This window comes from Macaca fascicularis, chromosome 8 (assembly GCF_037993035.2).
Source record: "Macaca fascicularis isolate 582-1 chromosome 8, T2T-MFA8v1.1".
In the NCBI taxonomy this organism is placed as follows: domain Eukaryota; kingdom Metazoa; phylum Chordata; class Mammalia; order Primates; family Cercopithecidae; genus Macaca; species Macaca fascicularis.
The window spans coordinates 11,541,029-11,552,032 of record NC_088382.1 but is presented as its reverse complement, the minus strand read 5'-3'; positions in this window follow the sequence as shown (position 1 = coordinate 11,552,032).

The window sequence follows — 11,004 nt, the reverse complement described above, 5'->3', positions numbered from 1 at the left end:
AATTTCCATTGTTTTAAGCTACCCAGTTTGTGGAATTCATTATGGTAGCCCTAGGGAACTAATACGCCTGAGTATAATCTATGATTTACCTTCATATCTCCTCAAATTTGCTCATAAGCATTTGTGAAAATACTGTATTTGCTACACTGCAAGTCATTAATCTCTTATAAAAAAAAAATCAAGGACCAAGCCAAGTCAAATTATATTAATTAGTTGCTTTCTCTTGTGTGTGTGCTGGGGGGATACACATGACTTTTGTGTGTGAAGGAACCAAGCAAGACTCCTTGGATCTGGGTATGTACAGTGGCCCTGCTAATGCAAATATCTGAATGAAGCCCTGACTGCCGGGAGGAAGCCCCATACTCACAGTTAGAGGGATTTCTGGAAGAATTGAGATCCACTCTCTGTGGCCCTGAGTGACACATGAAAACTGGAGTTCTAGTCCGGGTGTGGTGGCTCATGCCTATAATCTCAACTCTTTGGGAGGCTGAGATGGGAGGATCACTTGAGGCCAGGAATTTGAGATCAGTGTGGACAACATAGCAAGACCCCATCTCTACAAAATATTAAAGAATTAGCCAGGCTGATGCTCACCTGTAGTCTCAGCTACTCAGGAAGCTGAGATGGGAAGATCACTTGAACCCAGGAGTTTGAGGCTTACAGTGAGTCCTGATCACACCACTCCATTCCAGCCTGGATGACAGAGAGAGGGTCTGTTTCAATGGAAGGAAGGAACGAAGGAAGGAAGGAAGCAAGGAAGGAAGGGGAAAAGAAAAGAGAAAGGAAGGAAGGAAGGAGAGAGAAAGAAGAAGAAAAAGAAAGAAAGAGAGAGAGGGGGAAGGAAGGAAAGAAGGAAGGAAGGGAGGAAGAAATTGAAGTTTCTAGATCACTAGTTGGCCTGGGTGACAGAGAGGCCCTGTTTTGAAGGAAAAAGAAAGAAAGAAAGAAAAAGAAAAAGAAAGAAAGAAAGAAAGAAAGAAAGAAAAAAAGAAAGAAAAAAAGAGAAAGAAAGAAGAAAGAAAGAAAGGAGGGAGGGAGTGAGGGAAGGATGCGGTGGCTCACGCCTGTAATCCCAGCACTTTGGGAGGCTGAGGTGAGCGGATCATGAGATCAGGAGATCGAGACCATCCTGGCTAACAGTGAAACACCGTCTCTACTAAAAATACAAAACATTAGCCAGGCGTGGTGGCGGGCACCTGTAGTCCCAGCTACTCGGGAGGCTGAGGCAGAAGAATGGCGTAAACCCGGGAGGCAGAGCTTGCAGTGAGCCGAGATCGTGCCACTGCACTCCAGCCTGGGCAACAGAGTGAGACTCTGTCTCAAAAAAAAAAAAAAAAAAAAAAGAAAAGAAAAGAAAGAAAGAAAGGGAAGTTTCTACATCACTAATCACTAGTTGGTCAGTTGAAAGGCACGCGGTCACCAAATGCCACACTAACCATACCTAGGAATTTGGAGCCAAGACGACCTTAGGTTCAGGCAGAATAGTCTGTTATAATTTGGGGTTACCTGCCTGAGAGGTCTTCCCAGTGGGCACAAGGGTTGGGTTGGAATGTCAGAATTGGATATTCATTTCTTTTGGTTAAGCATTGACTCTTCACCCTACCTGTTTTTCATGCCTGAGCACCTTTGGGAGATCTGCTTAGAAACCAACTAATTTTTTAGTGGTTCTTGATTTATCAAATAATACTTGTAATAGCTAACGTATATTGAGTTGCCCACCCAATGCCAGGAATTGTATGCATTAAGCACTTTGCATGTATTAGATCATCAAATTCTCATAGCAACCCTACAAAGTAGGTATTGAAATCTCCATTTTACAGATGAGAAAATTTGAGCCTCCAGAGGTGAAACAACTTTCTTGGGGTCACATAACCAGTCAGTATGCTGGATGTCCAGCCCAGTCATCCTGTCTCAAAAGCCCAGGCTGCCGGTTCAAGTGAATATTGCTTTTCTCAGGGTCTCTCTGACTCATTGAAGGCATGCGTGATTATGAGGGTCGTATTAACAGGAAGGAAAAGAGCAGCCAAAAGGGAGCTGCTGCCCAAAACCAGCTCCACAATTTTTTCCACGTCTGCTCATCCTGGGATGCACAAGGTCCGTTGAAAGCAGGGTCATGTAGAAATTGAGTGATAGTTAAATGCATCCACTAAGCAACCAACTAGGCACCTGCAGCCCTGTTTTCTGCACTGAGAACACATTGCCATTCCCTTAGATTTTTTGCATCAGAACCAAAGGTGACTCCCAGGGCTCCCTCTACACTATTTCACTTTGCTGAGCCCTTCCCAGGTGTACTGGTCAATGAGTCAAATTCTCAGCTGGGGGAGAGCAGACAAGACTCCGTATTTGGTGAGAACATAGAGGCCTTTCCAGAGCCTGCTGCTCCTGCTGTCATTTTGCTCATTCTGATTGAAACACTCTGTCTTTGTCGTCGAGCTCTTTCCCACTCATAAATATATGTCTGATGGGTACAATGACATTATTCTATTATTAGTCGCAAACCAGGGGCAAGTCGCTATTTCAATTGATATTGCTTTTTAAGTTATTACAGTCACTGTTCTACAGTTCCATAGTCACACCCTTTCCCAGATTTCCCAAGAATAATCAAAGGGAAAAAAATAAAAACCCAGCAAGATTTCCATCCAGAACCTGCCAGCACAGGGCTGTTCTGTTGACTTCTTGCCTCAATGGCATTTCCTGGAGTCGCTAGCAAGTTATTTACTGCTTACATAGTGATAACGGATCTGCATTTCTGTTGTTCCCCAGTGGCCACTGGAGCGCTCTCATTCAAACACAAGTGAAACCAAAGAGAAGGCAGTCGCCCTGCAGGATACCACACAGCTGTGCTTTTTAGTATTTCCCCAAAAAGGCATCTTATGGTAGCAACAATCACCTCCCACTCTAGTTTAAGTAAGCAAACTCTATTTTAACTACCTGTGATTCTGAGTGTTATGGCCCTATAAGCTATTTTATTTATTGTTATTTTTTAAATTTATTATTATTATTTTTTTTTGTAGACAGGGTCTGACCCAGCCCAGGCTGGGGTGCAGGGATGCAATCACAGCTAACTGCAACCTGGGACTCTTGGGCTCAAGTGCTCCTCCTGCCTCAGTCTCCTGAGTAGTTGGGACTGCAGGTGCAAGCCATTATGGCTGGCTACTTACTTTTTTTTTTTTTTTTTTTAAAGAGACGCATTTTCACTGTGTTGTGTAGGCTGCTCTCAAACTCCTGGCCTCAAGTGATCCTCCTGCCTCAGCCTCCCAAGGTGCTGAGCCACCATGCCAAGCTCCTATAAACTATTCTAGAATAGTACTGAGGCACTTCTTTCTCAGTCTGGACATTCCAGCATGGGAGTGCCCATTCATTGACATGGATTACTGGTGATTTTGTTGGTGAGGCTGAGGCAGCTGTCCCCAGGAATAGAAGTGCTGTCTGCAGTGCCATTTAGAAAGTAGCCCTCCCATCCTGGCTAACACAGTGAAACCCCGTCTCTACTAAAAAATACAAAAAATTAGCCAGGCATAGTGGCGGGTGCCTGTACTCCCAGCTACTCAGGAGGCTGAGGCAGGAGAATGGTGTGAACCCGGGAGGCGGAGCTGGCAGTGAGCTGAGATCATGCCGCTGCACTCCAGCACTCTAGCCTGGGCGACACAGCGAGACTCTGTCTCAAAAAAAAAAAAAAAAAAAAAAAAAGAAAGCAACCCTCAGCTCTCCAGCCAGACAGGAACATGTGTCACTTCCTTGTGGACTGGACTCTACAGGTCAGTTAGGGCCTCTTGCTACTGCCACCCCATCTTTGGTCTAGAGGGCAGCAGTTTGCTCTGTCATGGGCATTACTGGATCTTAAGTGCCACTTGCTTAAGAATCTTGTGATCTGAGGTTTCAGGGAAAAGCAGCAGCAGTCATCTACCCCCTAGAGATACACGATCTCAGAGGCTCTGTGGAAGCATACCCATATTAATGTGTACAGCCTGCCTGGCTCCACCTCCACTTAACTTCTCACTGCAGAGAAATTTGGGGGGTGGAAAAGAGACTTGGGAAGGAACCAGGCCTCCTGTACCAAGTTCCTGGGTTCTTGTGCGTTATTGCTTGAAAGGGAAGAACTGGTTTTTTTGTTTAAGAAAGAAAGAAAGAAAGAAAGAAAGAGAGGAGGGAGGAAGGAAGGAAGGAAGGAAAAAAGAAAGAAAGAAAGAAAAAGAGAAAGAAAGAAAGAAAGAGAAAGGAAGAAAGAAAGAAAAGAAAGAAGGAAAGGAAAGAAAGAAAGAAAGGAAGGAAGGAAGGAAGGAAGGAAGGAAGGAAGGAAGGAAGGAAGGAAGGAAGGAAAAAAGAAAGAAAGAAAGAAAAAGAGAAAGAAAGAAAGAGAAAGGAAGAAAGAAAGAAAAGAAAGAAGGAAAGGAAAGAAAGAAAGGAAGGAAGGAAGGAAGGAAGGAAGGAAGGAAGGAAGGAAGGAAGAAAAACAGGGATGAAGGTGAAAAAAAGCCAACCCCCGCTAGGTAGGTCAATGCTCCTAAAGTCTAGCCCTGTCCATGTTATCTTGGGGTATGGTGAGGTTGGCACTAGGCTGTGGTAGTTGATGGAAGGCCAATGGACTATGCTTGGCTCTTACTCCAGCAAACACCAGGCTTGGTGAGTCACCTAGTGCCTCCCACTCCTCCAGGGCCATGTCTTGAGTAGCAGGTCTCCCTGGGTGGTAAGATTTATGCCAACTGATGATATCAGGACCCGTGAGTTGTTAATAGACTGTGACGTCAAGTGGCCATATTGCCTTCATCCAATCCAGTTAAAGGCTTTTCTCACATATGGAAACTCAAGAGAGCCCACAGGAATGATTCTCATAGAATGACTCACGGACAAGCAGGGGTCTGTAAGGCTTCTCCAGGTGGCCACTGATTTCTCATAGGATAGTGAGAATTGCTCATCATTCTGCACCTTTAAAACCTTTCCTACTCCCACATCATCCCCATTGACAAATACATCTAACTTGAAATAGCTCATCTTAAAAACAAAACAAAAACTTTCCCTTGACCTTATAGTCCCATCCAACCATGGCCAAGCTCTCTGCTTCCCTTAATAGCAAAAGTTCTGAAAAGTCATGGATTGGTACTGTCTCTATTTCTCACTGCCCATTCTCTCCCAACAAGCTCACCCACCTGTTCAATTCTGTTCATGTGCTACCACTGGGCCCCACTTGCTTGATCCAGGGATCAACTCTCTGTCCATCTTACAGGTCTTCCAGCAGCTATTGTCACTGTTGACGCCTCTTTCTTTTGTGGAGATTTTTCTTCTCTGGGGTCCCAGAAACCAATAAATTTTCTTGGTTTTCCTCCTACCATATTATCAGCTTGACTTTTCTGCCTGACCACTTCATGTTAGAACCCCCCAAAATAAATCTCCAGATCTCTTCTCTTGCTTTGTCTTCTTTTCCCTTCCCTTTCCCTTCTCTTCCCTTCCTTTTCTTTTCCTTCTCTTCATTTCCCTTCCCTCCCTTTCCCTTGTCTTCCCTTTGTTCCTCTTCTCTCACCCTTTTCCTTCTCTTCTGCACTCCCTCTCCTGGTAATCTCTTTCAGTCTCACATCATCTATACATTCATGACTCTCAAATCTACCTTTCCAGTCCTTATCACCCCACGAAGGTCCAGATTCCTAAATCCAACTGCCTCTATGACACCTCTGCTTAGATGCCTAACAGATGTCTCAAACTTGAATATCCAAAATGAAATTCTTGATATCCCTCCAAAGCTTATTTCTTCCCCATTCTTTATTTGCCCAACAAATAATTCCATCAACTACTACCCAGTAGCTCAGATCCAAAACTTAAGAATCATGTATTTTTGACTCCTCTTTTTCTATCATACCCCACATTCAACCAACCAGTCCTATTTTTTCTAACTTCAGACTATATCCAGAATCTAATTATATCTCACCACATCCGCTGCTATAGCTCTAATCCAAGCCATTGTCATTTTCTGCCTAGGCCATAGCAAGAATTTCAATATCTGGTTTTCCACACTTGCCCTACTGTAATGCATTCTCTACCCAACAGGCAAAATAATCTCTTAAGCATGTAAAATCTACCGTATCACTCCCTTGCATAAATCCTGCTAATGGCTTATAATCACATTTCAGAATAAAATTTAGGTAACTTGCCATGCCTATAAGACCCTGCATGATCCTGTCCCTCGTGCCTCTGTTCTCTGCTTGTTCACACTGGCTATCTTCTAGCCTGTGGGCAGCCCTGGCTTGTTCCTGTTTCAGGACCTCTGTGCTTGCTGTGCCTTCTGCCTGGAACACTTTCCCCCCTGAACTCAAAACAATTCACTGTGTACCATGCAAGTCTCGGCATCAGTGTCATCTCCTAAGAGAGGACTTCCCTGACCACGCAGCTTAAAGTACTCCCAAATCCAGTCTTTATCTCATCACAAACGTCTTTCTCCATGTCAACAATACTCTCTGCCTCAACTTATCTTTTTATTTATTTATGGTTTATTTTTGTCTCTCTGCACTAGCCCCCACGAAAGCAATCTTGTCTGTCTTTTTCTTTTTCTTTTTTTTTTGAGCCTGTCACCCAGGCTGGAGTGCAGTGGCCGGATCTCAGCTCACTGCAAGCTCCACCTCCCGGGTTCACGCCATTCTCCTGCCTCAGCCTCCCGAGTAGCTGGGACTACAGGCACCCGCCATCTCGCCTGGCTAGTTTTTTTGTATTTTTTAGTAGAGACGGAGTTTCACCATGTTAGCCAGGATGGTCTTGATCTCCTGACCTCGTGATCCGCCCGTCTCGACCTCCCAAAGTGCTGGGATTACAGGCTTGAGCCAACGCGCCCGGCCTTGTCTGTCTTTTTCACTGCTATTTCCCTAACTCATATGAATGCCCACCTGATATCAGAGGTTCAATGATATTTGTTATGTGAGTAAATGATCTCGTCATGGTGGGTTCTGTACTGTGTTTCTGTTTGCAGTATGAAGCCACATGGTTTTCAAGCCTGGCAGTTCGGGAGGATTATCTAGACACATTTTAAATCATGCAGGTTTTGAGCCCCATCCTAGTCTTTATTGGTGTGTCATTGACAGTGTCCTAATCTTTCCATTCACTCTAATGAAAAGCTTTAAAGTGGCCAAGGCAGGGGAAAAGGGGATTAGCCTTAAGGCTAATGGAGGTCAGGTTAAGAGGCCTTGTGAGTTCCTTGTTCCGTGGAGATAAAAAATGTTAGAAGCCACTATACTGAAGCTGAGGGTAGGAGTGGAGAGGAGAGGAGAGAATGAACCCTGTGGCATGGGCCCATCTGGCTGTTGAAGGCCAAGGTCTGGTTTTACCCACTCTGCTAGCTACGTAAGTCTGTGAATTACCAGGGCACCCACCTATTGGCTCAAGGAGGACTCTTTTATTTCACCCTGTCCTTCAGCTTCAGGATCTAGAACTCTGCTGTCTAATATACTAGCTATGGTTTAAGACTGAATTCATTAAAATTAAGGTGTTTGAATTTGAATTCAATGCATTGAAATTAAATACAATTAATAATTCCTGGCCGGGTGCTGTGGCTCACGCCTGTAATCCCAGAACTTTGGGAGGCCAAGGCAGGTGGATCATGAGGTCAGGAGATCGAGACCATCCTGACTAACACAGTGAAACCCCATCTCTACTAAAAATACAAAAAATTAGCCGGGTGTGGTGGTGGGTGCCTGTAGTCCCCGCTACTCGGGAGGCTGAGGCAGGAGAACGGCATGAACCCGGGAGGCGGAGCTTGCAGTGAGCTGAGATTGCACCACTGCACTCCAGGCTGGGTGACAGAGCGAGACTCTGTCTCAAAAAAAAAAAAAAAAAAAAAAAAAAAATTCTTTTCTTCTGTCTCACTAGCCACATCTCAAGTGCTCAGTAGCTGCATTTGCTGGTGGCTACAGCATGTGTGCCTTTCCATCACTGCAGAAAGTTCCATTGAACAGAGCTGGTCTAGAAAATGGGCTCCTGGGACTGCTAGGGCATCCACACTGCTGTTGTTAGTGCTTTAAATGCCAGGCTTGTCAATGTACATGGAAATACATCTCTACTCTGGTTAAGCAATGGGTCTCTTGAGCCCTGGGAATTTCACTTGAGCAGGCGAAGGGCTGATGAAAACAGCTTGTAAAAGTATTTGCCAGCAGACCTGCCCACACACAGAGATGAGGTGCATTTTCAGAGACATATCATTGTTGCTCCAGAGGACAGGGAGAAAGCACAGCTATGGGCCAGGACGAGTTTTTCTTTTAGTTTGTGCTCCTCGAACTCTGAATCCAAGGTCACTCATGGGAATTTTGCAGGGATTTGTTTAGCAGGTTTACATTCTGTACCTCAAGTGAGATGATCAGCCACTTAAAGGCAGGGGAAATGACTTAGGTTCTTATAATATCTCCTCCTCAACACTTCATATATAGATGATAAATAAACACTAGCACTCGATCTAAGTTGCATTATAGTTAGCTCTGTGCATGTATCTCCTTATTTGTTCATGAAATCCTCAAGGCCAAATATTATTTTTATTCCCTTCCCTGCAGCACCTAGTACTGTGCATGATGAATAATTGTTTCCATAGAAATATTCATGGCTGGGAGGATAGCTGGAGCCCAGGAGTTCAAGGCTGCAGTGAGCCATGATTGGGCTACTGGACTCCAGCCAGACCCAGTCTCTAAATAAATCAAATAAATAAAAAGTAAACAACAAAATATTCATTTTGTGTTTTAACAAGGACTCTAGGAAAAATAAATTTAAAAAATTGTAAAAATGAAATATTTATTGCATGGTTGGAGGGAGGGAGGGAGAGATCAGCTCAGACCCACACTGGTAGAAGAGTTCCTGTTTCAGTGATAGCTCACCGTTTTAGTGATACATCACTTCCCATCTTTGAAATTCAGAACAGGCCGGGCGCGGTGGCTCATGCCTTTAATCCCAGCACTTTGGGAGGCCGAGGCAGGCGGATCACAAGGTCAGGAGATCGAGACCATCCTGGCTAACATGGTGAAACCCCGTCTCTACTAAAAATACAAAAACTTAGCCGGGTGAGGTGGCGGGCACCTGTAGTCCCAGCTACTCGGGAGGCTGAGGCAGGAGAATGGCGTAAACCCAGGAGGCGGAGCTTGCAGTGAGGGGGATGGCCCCACTGCACTCCAGCCTGGGCAACAGAGCGAGACTCTGTTCCAAAAAAAAAAAAAAAAAAAAAAAAATTCAGAACAATTCAGCATTATTCTCTCTTCAGAAGGTAAAGAGGCTATTTTTCCAAGTCAGCAGTGGATGGATGAATGAAATAAAGCTTTTCCAGTGTCATCAGAGCATTCTCATTGGACTTTATCAGAAAAACCAGGTTCTTTGGCTTTTTTTCTGGTAGAAAGCTTCACTGGAAAAAGAGCAAACCTAATTCAGGAGGAAAACATGGCAATAGGGCAATTTCAACACAAATTGGCTATGTGTTATATGAAACATTCAGGTTCTACAGCATTTTATGTTACGCTTTTAAGACCGCAATCTTGAATGCTTGTCGTCAACTATAGAATCTTCTCTCGCCACATCTGGAAATTAAGCTAAAGTGAAGAACACACAAATGTTTGTCTTCTCATCACTCTCTTCTGTCAGATACTTTGCAGCATGGTTTTGAGTAATCATCATTTACTTACCGTAGATTCAAGTTTGTATCTTCTACTATGTCCCTTCATTCTGAAGAATGCCCTGAGGAATTTCCTGCAGTTCTGCCTGTTAACAAATTCTGTCAGCTTTTGTTTATCTCAAAGTGTCTTAATTTTACCATTATTTTAAAGTTTGTTTTCACTCTATATAGAATTCTAGATTGGTGAGATTTTTTTCAGCATTTTAAAGGAGTTATTCCCTGGTCTTCTGGCCTCCATTATCTCTAAAAAAAAATCAGAAATTATTTTTGTTTTCCTATATACAATGTGTCTTTTGTTTTTTGGATGATTTCCGTATTTTCTGTTTTTTGGTTTTTGGTTTTTGGTGTTTTTGTTTGTTTGTTTGTTTGTTTTTTGAGACAGAGTCTTGCTCTGTTGTCCAGGCTGGAGTGCAGTAGTATGCAGTCTCAGCTCACTGCAATCTCCACTTCCTGGGTTCAAGCGATTCTCATGCCTCAGTCTCCCGAGCAGCTGGGATTCAGGCATGTGCCACCCCTGCTAAATTTTGTATTTTCAGTAGAGATGGGGTTTCACCATGTTGGCCAGGCTGGTCTTGAACTCCTGACCTCAAGTGATCTACCTGCCTCGGCCTCTCAAAGTGCTGGGATTACAGGCATGAGCCACTGCGCCAGGACGATTTATATATTTTCTATCATTTTTGGTTTTCAGCAGTTTGACTATGATGTGCCTAGATGTGGTTTTCTTTATGTGTATCCTGCTTGGGGTTCACTGAGTTTCTTAAACCTAAAAGTTGGTGTTTCTCAACAACTTTTGGGAAGTCTGGGGCCATTATTCTTTCAAATGTTTTTTTCCTCCATCCTCCTTCTCTTCTTCTTTAGAATCCCTATTGCAGGTGAGTTAGGCCATTTGATACTGTCCTATTAATCCCTGAGGCTTTGATCATTTTTTCAATTAATTTTCTATTTATCAGATTGATTTAATTTTATTGATCTGACTTCAATTTTACTGAGTTTTAATTCGGTCATCCCTAATAAGCCCATTCAGGGAATTTTTCATTTCAGGTATTATATACTTGAGTTTTAGAGTTTCCATAGGGTTTAAAAAATAGTTTCCATTTTTCAAGTGAGATTTCATGGTCACTAATTCATTACATCTATATTTTTCTTTATTTCTTTGAACATCTCCCATTAACTATTTGACAATGTGTGTGTGTGTGTGTGTGTGTGTGTGCGCGCGCGCATGTGTGTGATGGAGTCTCCATCTGTCGCCCAGGCTGGAGTGCAGTGGCATGATCTTGGCTCACTGTAACCTCCGCCTCCCAGGTTCAAACGATTCTCCTGCCTCAGCCTCCCAAGTAGCTGGGATTACAGGCATCCACCACTACGCCCAGCTAATTTTT